At 41.7% G+C, this 19,222-nt stretch overlaps 1 protein-coding gene across 6 annotated transcripts in view; it reads left to right on the forward strand.

Moving 5' to 3' along the window:
* Window positions 1-19,222, forward strand: part of lingo1a (leucine rich repeat and Ig domain containing 1a) — a 106,512-nt gene that overhangs the window by 59,411 nt on the left and 27,879 nt on the right. For 4 of the 6 annotated variants that reach the window (XM_077006910.1, XM_077006913.1, XM_077006911.1 and 1 more), the window contains one exon: window positions 2,480-2,609. The exons of the other annotated variants lie outside the window; for them this stretch is intronic. The gene's annotated coding sequence lies outside the window, so the exon portion shown is untranslated. The remainder of the gene's footprint in view (window positions 1-2,479; window positions 2,610-19,222) is intronic. 6 annotated transcript variants of the gene reach the window in all.

Raw genomic sequence — 19,222 nt, forward strand, 5'->3', positions numbered from 1 at the left:
CAGCTGGAGCACTAGCATTTCATTCAGCTGCTATTTCCTTGACTGTGCGCCACCTGCTTGGCAGAATGATTCTTGACATCCTCCTTTGACCTCTTTCACGATGACTTATTAACACCTGCAGGATCCCCTTTCACTGGATATTTTTCCTTGATCACAACATTTTCAGTATGTTCTCGACACCATTGCACAAGACAACACCACGTGCTTGGCATCTTTTTAAATACTGGTTCCGGCTAGTGCAGCACCGTCGACCATGCCTCGTTCAAAGGTGCTCAGATCATTCGATTGTCCAATTCTAATGTGGACCCTGAAACGTAGCCACAGAAAACTTAATTTTTTGCTGTACTTCAGGGTCAATTGTCTAATTTCCATACAGCGAAGCTTCAAGCATGAAAAGGCAGGTGTGTCTAATAAACTAACCAATCAGCATATATTCTCCTCTTGTCTTCCCAGGCTGTTTTGGTAGCTTACACTGGGGGCTATAAACTGGTTTGAAAGCAATGAAGGTAATGTCATTTGAAAATTGTGCTAATCAGTAGAGAAAAATCATTTCAATGAAGCAATCTGACTCATTGAATAAAAATGAGTGACAATAATAATACCCTTTTTTTAATGACAAGGTAATATTAAGGATGGATAGCTCCCATTAAAACCAATTGGCTTGATGAAATTAGAAACAACTGTGTAAGACCTTTTTGTAGATATTGTTATTTTTAAAGCACATATAAATTAAGGCTGTAAACATGTTTCCACAGTCTCCTTTCATCATATACAGGTTTGTGTTGAAATATGGTATTGGTGAAGAAATCCTGAAGCTCCTAAACGTGCAAAAAGTTAAACCAACCAAAAAGGCATATCGCAAGGACTTAGGAATGACTAAACATAACATCTGGAAACTTCAACCAGATAACACTGGCCTTGCTCTCTCTGTCCTGAGTGCTTCTCTCAGGTATTGAGGGAATGGACAGTTAGGTTGAAGAACCTGGCTACCACTACACCAACCTTAAAACCATCCACAGCATAGCAGAAGAGAAGAATCCTCTATGGCCTATAGCACGTTCATGCCAAGGGTGCAAGGTCCACTTCTCTTACCCTAACAACTGTTATTAAAGATATAAATGTATTTGTAATTTTTTTCTTCTTTTAATTATCATTAATAATATTAATACTGTTGGTTTATTTGCATATGGTGTTTCAAATATTCAGAATGGTTTAGTTTTTTACATTTTACAACAGATTAAAAAAATGTGTTAAAATTGGATTTCGAGAAGCCGAATGTGTGTTTGAAAGAGATTTGCTGTAATCTGAGCCTTCGAGCAGAGTCAAGGTCAGCTGTTCCTTCCAGAGAGGACACTTAAGTAGGTGGTGTGAAGGACTGCACAGCCCAGACGGGCTTGTGGAAGTGAGAGGAGAGAGGAGGTGGCGGAGCCCACAGTAGGGGGACCAGAGAGCGGCTGCAGGCTCTGAGATTAGCTCCAATACGGGGGTCTTTGGAGAGAGGCCCTGGCGAGCCAGCAGCCTGATCTGAGTTCAGCATCAGGCTTGCCCAGCTCCAGAGGTGTAATATAGATTTCCCAGAGAACCACGTCCATGTGTCCCACCCACTCAGCAATCCAGGGAAGGGATGACATGACCACATCATCTGTCTGCTCAAAAAACATGCTCAGTGCATGTTCCTAAAGTTTTGTCTTTTATTCTACCTAATTCTAACACTTTGACTTCTCATCCATTTTTATAATCTCTGTCATAAGATTAATCAAAAATGTGTAAGGGGCTGAGCTAATTAGGTTTTAAACAGCATATTCCAAATCATAATTTAACTTGAGACTTGAAATGGTATGGGACAAATTGAAATGTATTGTTGTCACCCATTGTGATGATCATCAAACTAATCAGAAAGCTGTAATGTGTTTGAGATTGAGATACATGGTTGAGTGAACTTGTGTGTTACTGTATGCTGTGGCTATCCAAAAGTGCATTCATTTGTCCAGGTCACTGTTGTGTGTTCCCAACTGACTGAATGAATACTTTATAACTAGGATAACTTGGAAATTTAAGAACTAGCACAAGCCCTCCCTGCCCATTTACACACTTTTTTCTACGTACTGAAGACTGTGCCCACAGACATTTCATGAGGAGATTTTCCATTTTCTCTGATCGCCAGTTCTTAAGAGTGTTTCAGAAAGGTAGTTTCAATTACTTCTAATTGCAGGCTTCAGATGGGTGCAAGGTTTTATTTGTCTATGTCCAAGTATTTGTCAGAATGTTTCTTTAAAATATATAACTGACTAGCATGTTCCTTGGAGTTGAACTTTCAAACTTCTTGATATATACTGTTCAATGTTTACTCAAAGCTTAAAATATTGTCCAGAAATCAGAAAGAAGCTTTAACAAGCTAAGTTAAAAAATTGAACTCTGGGTTGATTAATGCTGAGTTCACAATACATTATGTTAGCCCCAATTTTCCATTTGCCAACAGGTTTTGGAGGTTGCCAAGTTACTCTTTAGTGCCAAGCACTCTTTTGGGACTTGAAAGTCAGGTCTCGATCACTGTGAGTGAATTGTTGAGCTACAACCAGCGAGAATGCAAGATTGAGAGAAAGCCGTGGGTAAGATGTATGCAACATGAACACGTACACATATTTAAAAAATATATATATACTGTATAAGAATATATATATCCTTGTGTTATCATGTGGCCTTTCACTAATGCTTTATAATACAGCCTAATGTAAGTTGTCATTTACCATGTAATATCCAGGAACTTACAGTGCAACTTCCACACATTCATTGGTACATATAAAAACCCTTTAAATTTCACTAGAAAATTCTAATGTTGTGGTTTCTGTGTAATTACCAACTAAAACGTTTTTATAAATCCTTGCTTGCCTTATTCTATAACTAAATATATAAATATGTACATTCCATTACTCAATTAAGCTTTTCGTCTTCGGATGATAATTTCGGATGATAATAGCTCAGACATGAGAGATGTATAATTTCTTTCTACTTCAGCCTTTCCATCATGACCTGTGAGTGCTGAATGAACACACCTGCTTTAAGCTTTTTAAATGTATAGGAGCATTCCTTGACATGTGCTTATTCACATCCACACACTTCAAAAGAAGACATAAGCAATCTCTGGGGTTTGGGTGAAGCTTACGCCTGATAGAACTGCTACAGCTTCTTAAAACTGTCATGCTTAATGCGTTTCGTTGATTAATTATTCCTTCATAAGTTCCCAAAAATTACATGGTCAGTTTTGGAAAGTTCTTCTTCTGTTATGTTTAAATTAAGTATTTTGTATAGAACGTTTTTAGCCTTTATGTCTGTGATGTGAGAATATCAGATGTAACCCTGTCCCATCGACATCCTGTTTTCTTCTATGCCATTATCTCATTCCCATCTTGAAAACCTAGTCAGCCTAGTTGCTGTTCATGCTGCATTAGGCCAGATATTGCCAGTCAGTTCAAAGCTTTCAAAGATGTAGCTCTGTTTTGGACCATTGAGAACCTTCTACAATGTCATAGATGAGGTCATCGCTTTATTTAAGTCTACTTACACTGACATTTTGATCTCAGTTGCACCCTCAAAGTCAAAAGTCCAAGTTCCCAAAGGTGCTCTATTGGATTGACATCTGGTGACTGTGGAGGACATTTGAGTGCAGTGAAGTCATTGTTGTGTTCACGAAACCAGTCTGAGATTATTTGCGCTTTATGACATGATGCGTTATCCTGCTGGAAGTAACCATCAGATGATGTGTACACTGTGGTCATAAAGGGATGGACATGGTCAGCAACAATACTCAGGTATTTTGCCACCACCACCAGCGGGAACCGTTGATACAAGGCAGGATAGATACATGCTTTCATGTTGTTGATGGCAAATTCTGACCCTACCATCCACCTCAAAGTTCGACGTGCATTGAGAGATACTCTTCTGCATGCTTCAGTTGTAATGACTGGTTATTTGAGTTAGTGTTGCTGTTCTATCAGTTCGAACCAGTCTGGCCATTCTCCTCTGACCTCTGGCGTCAGAGCATATCATACTTTAGAGCATATCACAGTACAGAATAAGTCCTTATTAAGCAGAGGTGGGCAGTAACGAAGTACATTTACTTAAGTACTGTACTTAAGTACAGTTCTTGAGTATTTGTACTTTACTTAAGTTGATTTTTTTTTTAATACTTATGACATTCACTTCACTACAGTTGAATAACAAATACAGCACTTATCACTCCACTACATTTCTGTCCAGCTCTCGTTACTCGTTACTTCCACACACAACTCTCCTCCCCTCCCCCGATAGTATTTTCACAGATGACAGCCTATCAGCAATCAAGGATGTGTCTGTGAGGTGTAAAATCAAGTTCGGTGTCGCTAGTCGTTCTTTTCCTAAATAACAGCAACATGAGCGGAGACGGCGGTGATGGAGCATGCCAGGGTTGCCAACTTTTCAAGATCGCTTGGAGGGAGATTTGAACCTGGACTTGGTGGCGAGTGTAAATTGTTGATCGGGGGGGGTGGCGAACGTTACTGGGGCGGTGAAAAATGGACACAAATTAAGTATTATATCGCGATCGCCGGTGGTTGATAGATATAGATCAGAGGTAAATAAACTAGATTTTTTTTCGGCGTGAGATATCGGAACTGTGGCGTGAGAGCGTGTGAAAACGGTCAAATGCGTGTGTCTCACGCTCAATGCGTGAGAGCTGGCAACCCTGGCATGCTCTTTTGCACCCATGGCCTTATCTCGACAAAATGTTCCAGTTTTCTGAACGGATGAATCATTCCTATCGTTTTAAATGCATGCTTTGTTTGCCAAAAACAAACTATATCACTGCATACCAAAATTCACCGTCCCACCTGAGGAAGTATATTACGGTATGCAGCCTAAATGTTTTGTTAAGTGACTATGTAGTCAGAGGAGCTTTGCAGTAAGGCTAGTGAAATGACTTTGCCTGCTCACTCCACTGCTAGGTCTGCAAGGATCACTATAAATAATGTTAACATTATATTGGCAAGTAATTCAAACTACGGACACATCAATAAGGGAAACCGTGTGGGTTAATCGAATCTTGTCAAATAATGTTTCCATTCTAATGTCAGTGTAGAATTAATGTCAATAATTCTAATGTGGCTGTGATTTCTAGTTTGAAAAGAGTTTGTTAGCATGTTGGGTGGCATGGAGTTGGTGGGCTTTAGCCAAACTGCAAAAGGTTGTAGCAAGGATAGACTACCAAGATGCCACACTGCTAATTTTACTTTGTCTTTGTTTATATTGACTGTAGCATAATGTTGTATTGGATGACTGAATACCTAACTAGCAAAGAGAGAAAACTGTCATTTTATTATTGACTTTTAATATGGTAACATATTTTGCTTAAACAGGTTAGGCTAGGCTAATCAGTGAATTGTGGTTTTAGAAAATGTTTTTGTTCCTTAAACTAAAGTGTAGGTTAAACTTTTCTGCTACCACTACCTGAATGATGTATATCATTGGAATATGCCTTATGGATTATTATCAAAGACTGTATGAATATTATGCCCAAAGAGGATTTGGTAGGATGTATAATACTTTTAAACTATAACTTTTTTACAAATGTGACGGAAGGTGTACTTTAATACTTAAGTATTTTTAAAAGCAAGTACTTCAGTACTTTCACTTAAGTAAGATTTTGAACATGCAACTTTCACTTGTATCGGAGTAGCATTTGACCAGTGGTATCTGTACTTTGACTCAAGTAATGAAATTGAGTACTTCGTCCGCCTCTGTTATTAAGGTAACTAACACTGTAGACCAGGGGTACTCAACTGGCGGACCGCGGTCCGGATCCGGACCCGAACGCAGTCCTGTCCGGACCCAATCTCATTCCTGATTAACTGGATACGGACCAAAACAAAACCGTAACATTTATTTCAGGGCTATTGAAAAAACACTCCGTCACGAGTGTACGTTTGCCACCCCGCTCAACAACTTACGTTCGCGCCCCCCGTCACGAGTGTACGAGGGTCAGCGCGGCGAAAATAACGTAATCGCTGAGGCTCCGCGTGTGCGCGAGTGCCTCGCGCGCTGTCGGTTCGCGAGGTCGTGCACCTCTCGAATTTTGTAACTTCGCGCCGCGCTTCAGCGCAATGAACAAAGTCACGTTTTCAGGGTTCATACACCTTTATAAGGTGGAGTTCAAGCACTTGTACGTCACTTTCAAGGTCCATTTCAATATTTCCCAGCATGTTAAACATAATTAAGTTAAATATTTATACATATACTCGAAATAATTCGCTTTTTATCACATTATTTAATGGTTGTTTATTTTAAAAACGCCCAATCTTCACGTCTTCACGTTCTCATGTTTCGTCCTGGAATTACAAGAGGCTCGTATTTGTTAACCTAATACAAGAGAACTATTCAGTCAGACATATTTGTTGTGAAACCAAGTAGTTACAATTTCAAGCATTATAAAGTACTTTAACCTAAATTCCAGCACTTTTCAAACCTGAAACACATAGCAACATTAAAATTGGTCAGGTAAATGTCCATTCCACTGTTTTGAGGGGTGTTTCTACCACATATCGTTTCGAACAAAACACCACAACCCCCCCCCCCCCCCCGGACCTCAGGTCAAAGGTATCTGCCAAAATTGGCCCGCGGACAAATTTAGTTGAGTACGCCTGCTGTAGACTTTTAATCATGTTTTGTTTCGACTGTATTGGATCTACGTGCAACAGTTGATATGATCAACCACTGTGCTCTTAGATGTATGTGTTGTTGCCAACCAGGGATCTGCCTTTAAGCGAGCTGTCCCATATCTCAAATGTAGATTTTTTTTTTCTGTTAATATTGGCACATTCTGTTAATGTTGGCATATTCTGTTAATATTCTTCTATTCCATGGCAATGATTACTTGTGGTGTGCCTCATGGCTCTGTTTTGGGTCCATTTCAATTCTCTTTGTATTTGCTCCACCATGATTCAGTGTTTTCTAAACAATTGCTCTTATCATTGTTATGCATATGATGTGCAGTTGTATCTTCTGCTGAAACTGGTGAAGATAATTTTTTGCAGATCTTTGGTTGCCTCAGAGGTATAAAATGCTTTACCTGGCGATTTTGGTCAACGCTATCTTGCATACACCTGATCTAAAATGCAGTAGCTACTAGTACCAAGAAAAGACTGGTGACCAATTAGATACAAAATGCTTTATTGTTTGTATTTAAATGTATCTACAGAATGGCATTTAGATCACTTCCGATCTCCTTCAGCCCACTTTTAACAGTTTTTCCAAGATTGTCCCCTACAGCAGACATTTTTAGACATTCCAGCTTAAAGATCTACCCAGTTGTTTGACATTTATTACAATTGCCAGATGTCTCTATTATGGCTTTCTATCTGTGGTTTATATTTTGTTGTGTTTTGCTATTTTTAATTTATTTTTATTTGAATTCCTTGAGTTTGTTTTACAGTCCTTTGGTTGATAGCTGTTGCCTTTAAACATGCTGTAAAAATAAATGTGGCTTGAGTAAAAAATATGTAAAAAAAAAAAAAAGTGGCAGAGCTGATAAAAAATGACAATACAGATTAATCTTACTATTTATTAGACCTAGACACATCTTACCATTTGCTTAAAAAAAATATCTGTGTCTATTTATGTCTGTGATGCCTGAGGCATCTGGACAGAATATGCAGCGTTTGTTGAAGTTACACACAACACAAGTGACACAAAAAGAAAAGCTGTCTCTTAAACTGAAGTAGTCAGTAAAGTAGACACTCCGGAACAAGTGAAGCAGGACCAGATAAACACTCTAATTTCCAATAGCACACGAGTAGTGTTGTCACAGCAAGAGTCCGCGTGGTCAGTGCTTCACTCCTCTAGGCTCAATGTGCAGAACCATGGCTTAAGTGCTGAACTTAATCAGTGTGAAAATGTATCAGGGGAACAGGTTGTGTTAGTAGGAGGGGGATAGTGTGTGTGGGAGTAAGGCTAGGTTTATACTTGACGCGTCGCGACCGGCGTGAGGGTCAGCGTACCAAAAATGATGTAATCGCGGTGGACCCGCCCCTTGCACGAGGGTCTCGCGTGCTGTTGCTTCGCAAGGTCGTGCGCCTCTCGAATTTTGTAACTGTGCGCCGCGTTTCAGCGCAATGAACAAAGTCAGGTTTGCAGGGTTCATACACCTCTACAAGGTGGAATTCAAGCCCTTGTACGTCACTTTCAAGGTCCATTTCAATATTTCCCAGCACCTTAAACATAATTAAGTTAAATATGTATACATATATTTGAAATGATTCAAAATATGATTCGCTTTTATCACATTATTTAATGGTTGTTTATTTTCAAAACGCCCAATCTTAACGTCTTCACGTTCTCTCATGTTTCGTCCTGGAATTACAAGAGGTTTGTATTTGTTAATGTAACTTTCAAACCTGGAACACAATGCAACATTAAAATTCGTCAGGTAAATGTTCCTTCACTTGTTTTTGAGGGGTGTTTCTTTATACTACCACATATTGCTTTGGAGAACACTGCAAAGAATGTGATGTGCCATGTGTGTGTGTGTGGGAGTGACACCGGGCGTGTGTGTGTGTTAGTGACAGAGGGCGTGTGTATGTGTGTGTGGGAGTGACGGGTCATATGTGTGTGGGAGTGGGTGTGTGGGAGTGGTAGTGACAAGGGGCGTGTGTATGTGGGAGTAGGTGTGTGGGAGTGACTGGGGTGTGTGTGTGTGTGGGAGTGGGCGTCTCCCTTTCCCTCGGCCTGGCTCACCGTGACAATGTCCACTTATTTTCCCTTTACTGTATAAGTGAAAATCCATGTATCCATCAAATTGTTAAATTTTCCATAAAAACATTTTTCCATAAACAAACATTATTTTTCATAATAAACAAACAAACTCAATAAACAAAACAATATATAAGAATTTATCACAACAAATACATTTGCTTTCTCACAAAGCCACACTCTAGCAGTGCATCACAGCAGAGGGAGGATGAAGATTGATGTTGTTGTAGCGTGCCGTATTGAGGCAGGCTCACAACCTCAAAGGGGCAAAAGGACGTCATTACATTCGTAAAATGCAGCTATGCTGTTTTAATCCTGCATGGATTACGTAAGGCTCTCAGTGGGATTTGCTCTGCAGAAGTACTGTGCTTCTGCCATTATATAGCACTGCCTTCAGCTTTGGTCTGACAAACAAGGATGCACAGAGGCTACTGAACATAAATAAATGGGTTGCAGATTTTGCAGGTATAACCTTTGAAACTGGGATTGGGTTGGTTTATATTATCGTTTTATGCATAGGGGCACTTTCTTAGTCAAGTTGTTTGGAGGCTGAAGAAGTTAATTGGGGTGTGTGGAGGGGTTCTATTACCCAGTATAGCAGTTTGGGCATAGTAATTCCCCTAAAATGAATGCATTCTGGATGTCTTCTATGTGTCATTTCTAAACGATTTGTGGTTTAATTTTGCATCTCACTATTCAGCAGTGCCTGGTTTGCAAAACAACTTTATGGAATCAGAGCGATGTAGAGAACATACTTGGTTAAGGTATTTATGCTAAAGGCGTCTAAAAGGTCCAGTAGTGTGTTTTTTTTTCACATTGCAATATGAACTGTGCATCATAATGTGTGGCCTTGTCAAAAGGCCAAGAAATAACATTGCCATCCTTGTAACATGCTGCCAAGAGTTATTCTGAGCATCCACCATGTTTGCTATACCCTTTAAAAAGCCATTTCTCTACATTCCTCTGTCTGCCAGTGTTATTTGTGTCTCTGTGGTTCACTACTTTGCACGTGATATTAAAGAATAACTCATACACACACACACACACACACACACACACACACACACACACACACACACACACACACACACACACACAAACACTGGCAGCACATGGCTCCCTAGCCTGGTTATTCCTCCTTCTTACTGTGGGGTGTGTGTGTGTGTGTGTGTGTGTGTGTGTGTGTGTGTGTGTGTGTGTGTGTGTGTGTGTGTGTGTGTGTGTGCGTGTGTGTGTGTGCGTGTGTGTGTGTGTGTGTGTGTGTGTGTGTGTGTGTGTGTGTTGGGGGGTGGGGGGTGCTCTGTAGGAGAGGGGAGAGCAGACAGGCTGTGAGCATGACATTTTTCAAGGTCAATGCCATACAAAGACAGATCAATGGGGAAAGAGGGCTTTGAATTGATGAGGACAACAGAAGCAGCGTCGGCCTGATGCTCTTTTTGCAAAATGACAACATGTTTCTGCTCACTGCTGCCATCCAGGGTCTTTGCTATATGCTTCTCCAAACCAGCTGTGCATTCGTGCAGACCGTTTCTCCTGAAGAATGATGGTGGACAACTCTAATTAATGAACTGTGATCATTTCATCTAGACCAGATGCACTTTTAGTGTCATGGCGATGCTTTATGGCATGACTGTTCCGTTATTTTGAGCGCATTGCACTGCAGATTTCATCAGAGGGATTAGGGATATTTCCACATGATGTTTGGCTTAGAAAGGATATTTTCCAGGAATCTTCTGGAAGTAAATCGATGTATCTTTGACCTCTCTCTCCAAGCTTAATCTGGAATCAGTAGCAGAGAAGAGGGCCATCAGCTAATCTACAGCAGATCCTGAGGAGTGATGCTGCATCTTTTAAACAAATATTTTAATTGAATGTTGTGTCGGTATTCATATGTAATCTATTATAAACATAACAGCATGAACATGTGTGTGTGTCTGTGTGTGTGTGTGTGTGTGTGTGTGTGTGTGTGTGTGTGTGTGTGTGTGTGTGTGTGTGTGCGTGCGTGCGTATAGACATGTATGTGTGTAATCCATTATCAGTAGGATGGAGCTGAGTGGCTGACAGGCAGGTAAACTCCTCCATCATGCTATCATGTGCATGATGCTCCCGAATGTGACGGAGTGTGAGAGTGTGACGGCAAGCAGAGCTGTTATAGATTCTGCCAATTACACCCACTATGTGTCCAGCCAGGGTGATTGGTCACAGAGGGGTGAGCAAAATGGGGTGAGCCCGGAACACGGTGGGCAGCCCAGCCGGGTTGAGCAGGAGCTGATGGGCTCTGAACCTCTAATGGCATCCATGACACCAAGACCAATGATGTGTGTCTGTCTGTGTCTCTCTCTTGCTCACTCACTGGCACATTCTCTCTGTCCTGCTGCAGGACAAGTCTTTCTCTCTGTTTGACAAGCCGGTGGCTCTATAGTTAATTCAGCAGGACAGTTGTGACCATTTTTTTCTTCAGATGACTGAGCCATGTCATGATGTGGACTATTTAGGGCCTTTTTCACACACTGTACGCGGGTGTTCCGGGTTGTGGGTGTTGTGCTACTGCATGTCCATCAGGCTCAGCAGTGATGAGGGGTTTTTGACTTATCCCTCACTGTCACAGCTGGATTCAGAGTGGTCCATTACCCAAAATTCATACATCAACAGCCTGAAATCCTGTGGTGTGAAACTGACCGATGGTAAAGGACGAGAGGGTAGTTAATCTGAAAACATGCAGGGTAGCTTATGAGCTATAGACAAGGTTGGTCTAGAACAATGTTCTAATGAAGGGTTTCTCAAGCGGTCACTGATGAGTGAAAAATGACACAGCCTCTGAATAAACACATTCCTCAAACAGCAGATGCGTTATCACTTCTCCTGATGGAGACATGTTGGTTAATACAGAGATAGTGGAGAATGACCTGGGAGATGCTAAAAATGGAAGCATGTTTGTTTTAACTATCCCTACAAAGGGGTTTCATGGATGGAGATTCATTAGTGTGAGTTGTGTTTCAGTCATGGCTCTTGTTCGGATACGAATACCTATCGATGTCACTTTGTTGAACTAATACTTACCTTAGCAATAGCTGCACAATGAAAATAAATGTCTAGGTTAAGACAGTGCTTGCTAAGGGACACGTCATGAAAATATCTTCCAAAACTTGAGCCATATATTTCACAGACATATATTCTGGGACTTTAGAAGTTTCTTTTTCAGACATTTCCAATAACAAACCAAGATCAAGATAACCCACACATTTCAGTGTCAGTAAAGTTATACTTTAAATGTTAAAACATTTAACTGGTCCTTACATTACAAGTAGTCTTTGTGGGGGAAAAGATGTTTGGTCATAATTTACTACATCCATTGCTTAAAATGTGATAGAACATTCCCCCTTTTCAGTCAGTAGTGGAGTAGTGCCACTGTACTGTTGAACTTAGATGTTTTTGCAAGTAGATAAGAATAAGTTAGCATAATTTTGGTGCCATAGTGATAACAATATAAACACCTTGGGTTTTTGAATGTTTGTAGGCATTACTAACAGGTTACTGCAATGTCGCTGACAAAAAGAAATGAAAGACAAATATAGTAGTTTGAAATATTATCACTGTCATCATCTTCATCATCATTGTCAGCACCATGATCAAAATGCTATTTTCAGTAAGTACCAGTTGTCCTTGATATTCCTGCCAAATATGGTCATACTCATACTGAACTGCATCTTCATGTGGTGTCGTCAAATTAAAACATGAAAATCAACACAACATTTTATGGGATTGTGACGATCGGGGTGGAGCGAAGGACGAGACACAGAATCCTTGCAGAGACGTCACTTTTAATGTATTACACATAGATTGCGCAATAGCGCACGAGGAACATCTGACACTTTACACAGAAACGTGTAGACTCTAGACAACGACGAGCACAGGACACTGCGCGAGCGCACATTAAATAGACAAACCACATTAACCCCAGGTGATTACGAGACGATTCACAGGTGAGACGGATTATCACATGACATAGCTATCACCACGAAATATCCACAGACGCAGACGATGCACGTAGACTACGTAAACACACGCCCAAAAGGGAGGGGCCGGGGTTCTCAACGTGACAGGGATCATGTTCAAATATTAGTGTCATAATTACTCTTCTTTGCACCCACCTGGAACATAGTTGCTGATGTACTGATGTGTTTAGAGAAATTAATGTTTTGACGTGTATAGTTTTGAAAAGCATTTGAAAGGCTTTGCCTTTCCAATACAAAAAAACAAGCAAATAAATAAGTGACTAAATAAATGGAGGCGGGGGGTATTGGATTCCCCCAGCACATGTCAAGAGTGGTAAGCTTCCTTCCCTTCACCCAGGTGGCCAGTCCTCAAAGTGAAGTGTGAGGCACAACTCACACCGTTTCATGCTGTTTCCCATCTTCTGGCTGCCAGTGCAAACAGCCCTGTGGTGGCATCTGTTCCTCACACACTGCACTTTGTGCTTGTTCTCGCTCATGCTCACATTCTCGCTTATGTTATCGCTCATGCTCTCACTCACTCTCTCGCTCATGCTCTCACTCACTCTCTCGCTCGCTCATGCTCACTCTCTTGCTCATGCTCTCACTCACTCTCGCTCTCACTCACGCTCTCAGTCTCACTCACTCTCTCGCTCTCACTCACGCTCTCAGTCTCACTCACTCTCTCGCTTTCACTCATTTTCTCACTCTTGCTCATTCTGCCAGTGCAAACAGCCCTGTGGTGGCATCTGGTCCTCACGCTCTGCACCTTGTGCTTGTTCTCGCTCATGCTCTCGCTCATGCTCTCACTCACTCTCTCGCTCATGGTCTCGCTCACTCTCACGCTCTCACTCACTCCCACGTTCTTGCTCACGCTCTTTGTCTTGCTCACTCTCTCACTGTGTTCCTGGTCTGACCACCTGCCTCTGGAGTTCAGAGAGAGTGTCCGGCAAATCCGCTGCTCGTCTGATTGGTCGGGGGGTGGTGTGTGTATGTGAGGTGGGGGGGAGTGAGGGGTATTGAGTGGCTCTGTGTGTGATGTCCTTCAGCAGCAACCAGTTCACTCCCACATCCCACACAGCAGCACTGCTAATGCATGCTGAATTCTAGGGGGACTGTTTGTTTTTCCTGGATTAAATTAAAACCTTTGGGTTACTTTAGGAGGTTTGTGCCACTGGAGTCTCAAAGTTAAGACAGCTTTGTGACTCTTTGATAGGCAGCCACCACCTTTACATTGTATGTGTCCATTTAGTGTTGTTGATTTTGCTATGATGTATGTTTTTTACTGGATATCACTGAAGTATCTTGGTTTTCAAAGTTGAATTACTGTTAACACATATTAATGCCAATTGATCTAACTTTTATGTAACACTTCAGATAATGAAATGGAAAACCTCATTAATTTACACATCAATATTTCATTACAGGTGTACTCTCCAAAACTGCATACATGCATTACAGCAATTGCTGTTCCCTCTATTTTCATAGCTTTTTATGGATTTTCCAAATGTCTGGGAGTGGGACTTTTGCAAAAAAGTCATAATAAAATTGATTCATTAGAATCGATTTACCAAGATCACTTAATGCTAAACTCCTTTTCATTATGACCTATAGACTCTAACACTCTGAAGATGGAGACTGAGAATAAGAATGAACCTGAGAGCACGACATCATCTTCAGATCTTACTGCTGTATTGGTTTTCCTGAACTAGGACACTAATTCTGCAATCACACCGCAATACATAAAGGTGGTCCAGATCAATTGTACAGCCTAAATCTGTACAATATTTAAAAAATCTGTGTCTGACATTACACCAGGACTCAATCAGTTCTGGACCTCACATGGACACACTCATGCCTGGACTTCACCTGGACTCATTCATACGTCTCCTGGACTCACATAGTCCTGGACTTCACCTAGACTCACTCATACGTCTCCTGGACTCACTTAGTCCTGGACTTCACCTGGACTCATTCATACGTCACCTGGACTCTCTCAGTCCTGGACTTCACCTGGACTCCCTCATAAGTTACCTGGACTCTCTCAGTCCTGGACTTCACCTGGACTCCCTCATACGTCACCTGGACTCTCTCAGTCCTGGACTTCACCTGGACTCCCTCATACGTCACCTGGACTCTCTCAGTCCTGGACTTCACCTGGACTCCCTCATACGTCACCTGGACTCCCTCATACGTCACCTGGACTCCCTCAGTCCTGGACTTCACCTGGACTCCCTCATACGTCACCTGGACTCCCTCATACGTCACCTGGACTCTCTCAGTCCTGGACTTCACCTGGACTCCCTCATACGTCACCTGGACTCTCTCAGTCCTGGACTTCACCTGGACTCCCTCATACGTCACCTGGACTCTCTCAGTTCTGGACTTCACCTGGACTCCCTCATACGTCACCTGGACTCTCTCAGTCCTGGACTTCACCTGGACTCCCTCATACGTCACCTGGACTCTCTCAGTCCTGGACTTCACCTGGACTCCCTCATACGTCACCTGGACTCCCTCAGTCCTGGACTTCACCTGGACTCCCCCGGTCCTAAACCGTCCCAGATTCACTTCACAGTGGCACGGTGCTTCGTGTGGCACACTCATCTTGTAACTTCAGCCAACCACAGCATGCACTAATCTAATGATCATGTTAATATGTCTCACAGCAAATTTGGCAACACATTATAATTAGGGCAAGGGGGCAAAAGGGGGCAATATTTTAATGACGGCTCTCTGTGGAGTCATTGAAGCGCCCTGACTGGAAACAAATATTTGGATGCATCTGTTGTCTATTTTGCTTTCCTGCCAAGGATGAAATTATGACTAATGTTGAGTTGGATTAACATAAAAGTTGCATGAATTCTGATCTGGCTCTTCAGACTGAACCACAATGCCCCATATCGGATATGTTTGAGATTTCAGTACGACACTTAAAACAATACTTTCACATTACCAGAACAGTGACTCAAATCTGATTTTTGGCATAACATGAGTTAAAGATTGGAGCTTATCAATGATCTATTGGCAAAAATGATCAACCTTCCAGTTGCTTATAGCATTAAACTATCAATGGTTCAGCACTGGTCATAAAGTGTTTCAGATAGCCAAGTTGGGCTTCCTGAAGGTGCCTTAACCCCCTGCGACATGAACCTCAGGCAGACATTGGAAAATCTATAAAAACAAACCCATTTTGAGACTAAGGCTGATGCAGGATCTGGTGTCCTAGAGCATATTATGGTAGCATGAGGATCATCTGTGATAGCTGATCTTAATGGTCCCACACACCCGCACGAGACACAATCCATAGTCCATCAATGGCCTCAGGCTAAAGCAGACAAGGAACAATCTATAGATGATTGGATTCTTTAATTGGAAAAGTCACTATTTTAAAGCAATCATTAGAAGTGTCCCTGTCCAAGCGAGAAGTGCCAGACCAGTTGAACAGATGCTGAATTACACAGTTTCAGGTGTCAACAATAACATAAAATAAACAAACAGGCATGCACGCATTAAATCACACAATATAGAATATAATCGTCTTTTAAAGCACACCACTGATACACTGAGAATGAAGCTGCAACAGTTTTCTTGCTTTGGCTTTGGCTTGGAGATCAGCAAAGAATGGAAGGCAATGATTCATGTGATTTGCAATATTTGGTATGAGTCTTGAGGCAAAGCCAGCGTCAGCGTGCAGAGGGAAGCATGCCGGGTCAGAGAAATGAAGTGAACCGCCACTTGTAATGAAATAATAGCCCTCTCCCCAACTGACGTCTTCATTTAAACCATGTGCATTGCAGAGAGAATTCTGGGTGCTTTGACCACAGGCTGCTGTCTGTTCCCAACATTTCAGTGGCCTGATGTCAACAAATGGGGACATATGCTGCAGTGTGTAATCAAATATATCTACACAAAAAATGACAAATGACAAGAAAAAGTTATTTATTACCTTCACAATGAACTGAGAGCTAACGGGGAGCAACAAGAGCTTAAACAGAAGGCAAGTCATGACTGGTGAATAAAATGGACATGGGGTAAAAACAGGGTGTTTTGCATGTGGTAGTGGCGATAGTGTGTGTGTGTTCTGGTTCATTGATTGAGTGGTGATGTTGGTCTATAGGCCTACAGTGATATCTGGAGGTATCAGACTATGTGTTTGCGGAGTGTGACAACAGTCCAGGAATAGCAAACCTAGAAAAAAAACAGCTTTGTGTTCTTCCCAAAAGTTTACACATTTTTTATCACAGCAACCAAACACAAAGCTGAAAACTTCGAACATGTTATAAAAAGAAGTGTCTTTCACAGCTGAAGTGCTGATCTCTGAAGGGGTGGGTGTGGAGTTGACAGGTTAGAGAACAGTCCCACCATTCTGACCACTGGGGACACAGTTTTCACATTGTACTTTTCTCATGACAAAACAGAAAATAGAAAATTGGATTGTTTAGATCACATGCTTAATACTAAATATATACATTTTAAAATGTGTACACCATTTTTTTCTGTTTTCTGATTCTAACCACAAATATATCATCATTAAACATGAACCATGTGTGTGAGTGGTAAGGGTTGAGTTCATTGCATTCTGTTGGTGAGCAGTCTGGCCTGACTACAGGATATTACATGTGTGTCTCTCTAGGAGTTCAGAGCATCCAGTAGTGTATGACAAATTTCCAGAGAAACATTTACAAGAGCACTGCTTTACACGTATTCATAAATCCATGCAGAGATTTTATAGTGTCATGCTGACGACACTCCCCCTACTCTCGTGCTCAGCATTTCAACGCATTAGAATTGAGAGGTGGAGTGATTATGATGGTGCTTGTAGCACCTCCTTTCAGTTTCACACCTGCCCGCCTACTGTGGTCTTCTACTTCTCCAAAGTTCACTAAATCCAAAATGGTTCAGACAGCCAGCACAAACCACGCGGTTTCCAAAAATCCGCAAAAAAGTATTCATCAAAATCATTTTACTGCAGTAATTATTAGATTCATAGCAGACTTTTTATCTTATGTATAGCATTCTGAGCTATTGTCATGTCATGTAATCTGACTTCTACTTACTGGCAGGTTTGTATAGTTGCTGTTTTGTCTAGAAAATGCCAATAATCTTAGCTGTCCTTGAGGCTGTGTGTCTGAATTTGCATTTGCCCCAAAAAACCTCTAAAAGCCTCTTAACGAGTGATCCCTGCCACATAGTTTAATGCGAGTGTCACCCAGGCTCCCCTGGGCGTGCCTGAGAAATGAGGGGATGAGATTTGATTGGCTCCAGATTAGATGTGTGCCATGCTGAGATTGGACGGAAACATCTTTTATAGCGGCTCCTGGCATCATCAGGCTATTGTCTCTGTGAAAAGGTGACGGGCGGTAAGACACGATAAATTGCGGTCTTGTGGAGGAAGGAAATATCTGCGTGCTGGGCATTGTTTGAGCCTGTCGGGGAAAGAAGCGTCTGGCAGTTTGGAGGCTTGGAGTTGAAGGTGATGGAAGCGCACAGAAAGAACACATTAGTCAGCCACTCCAGCAGGGGAAGAAGAACAAGAGAAGGAGAGAGCAAAAGTGAGAGAAATGGAAAGAGCCATAGAAGGGGAGAGAGAGAGAGCGAGAGAGAGAGAGAGAGAGAGAGAGAGAGAATCTGCAGTGCAGGTAAACATGACAATAAAAAGCAAAGTCAGAGTGGGACAGCAAAACAATAATCTGTCTGAACGCTCCTGAGCTGTGTTACACTCTTCAAAGAAAAAGACCCAGGTTGCACGGTTTTGTGGTTCTTCAGCTTGTCTCAGGGGAGCTGTTTTGATATCTGCTTTTTTTCACATAAATTCTATAAAAAACTGTCAAGGCATGGTTTTATGTGCCACTAAAGGGATCATTTCATCACAGTCTGGAAATATGAAGGGTGAATTCCACTGTAATATTTCTATAGCTTGTAACATACCTTCAGGGATCCGCTTTGTGTTGCTGTGACCTTTCACATGGCTCCTCAGATTAGCAAAGAATTCAAATAACCCACTCATAAGACAAAAGTTGCCTGCAGGACTCAGTAAAACCCATTAGGAACACTTAAACTGATTAATAAGTTTTTAAGAAGTCTGTTTAAGTGTTTAACCTCTTTTTTCTCTCTTTTGCACTCCTTCCCTGTCCTCTGTTCTCCACCACCCCCCCCCCTTCTCATAGAGTAGGCAGATATATCCCCCCCCCCCCCCCCCCCAAAAAAAAAGGTCCAAGTACATTCCTCTGACACACAGGTCACTATCAGCGGTTTAGAGGTGGTACTAAGCTTTGTCTAGAGGTAATGCTAAGATGTCTAGTGGTGGTACTAAGATCTCTAGAGGTAGTACTAAGATGTCTAGTGGTGGTACTAAGATGTCTAGAGGTGGTACTAAGATGTCTAGTGGTGGTACTAAGATGTCTAGTGGTGGTACTAAGATGTCTAGTGGTGGTACTAAAAGCTGTTGG

The sequence above is a fragment of the Brachyhypopomus gauderio genome, chromosome 5, assembly GCF_052324685.1.
Source record: "Brachyhypopomus gauderio isolate BG-103 chromosome 5, BGAUD_0.2, whole genome shotgun sequence".
Taxonomy (NCBI): domain Eukaryota; kingdom Metazoa; phylum Chordata; class Actinopteri; order Gymnotiformes; family Hypopomidae; genus Brachyhypopomus; species Brachyhypopomus gauderio.